Source organism: Nannospalax galili, unplaced genomic scaffold (genome assembly GCF_000622305.1).
Source record: "Nannospalax galili isolate Female #2095 unplaced genomic scaffold, S.galili_v1.0 scaffold72, whole genome shotgun sequence".
In the NCBI taxonomy this organism is placed as follows: domain Eukaryota; kingdom Metazoa; phylum Chordata; class Mammalia; order Rodentia; family Spalacidae; genus Nannospalax; species Nannospalax galili.
The window spans coordinates 10,735,718-10,736,371 of record NW_008336933.1 but is presented as its reverse complement, the minus strand read 5'-3'; positions in this window follow the sequence as shown (position 1 = coordinate 10,736,371).

Here is a 654-nt window from a genome sequence, read left to right as displayed (position 1 = left end):
TCTTCGGGTGTTGATTGTAAAAAATTAAGTGGCCCTCTTTGTCTCTTCTGATTAGTTTTAGTTTAAAGTCCAGTTTGTCAGATATTCTAATTGCAGTGCCTGCTTTTTTCTTAGTGCCATTTGCTTGGTTTATTTTTTTCCATCCTTTCACTTTGAGATAGTGTCTGTCCTTGAAAGTGAGATGAGTTTCTTGCAGACAACACAAAGATGGGTTTTGTTTCTTAATCCATTCACAAAGTCTGTGTCTTTTGACTGGGGAGTTCAGTCCGTCAATATTTAAAGTTAGTAATGAAAGATGAGTATTGAATCCTGCCATTTTCATTTCTGTTTACATTCTTGATATAGCTGTACTTTTCCACAGTTATACCTTCATTGGATTTCTTTCCACAATTCCTTGAGTATAGTCATTCATTTCTTCAGCTCTTTGTATTGCTTCCAGAACTCTCTGAAGGGCTGGTTTTGTGGACATGAATTCCTTCAGCCTATTTATGTCATGGAAGATTTTTCTTTCCCCTTAGACTATCATAGACATTTTGGCTGGATATAGTTATCTGGGTTGGCATCTGTGGTCATTTAACACTGGGAATACTTTGGTCCAGGCTCTTCTGGCTTTCATAGTTTGCATTGAAAAGTCAGCTGTGATCCTAATGGGTT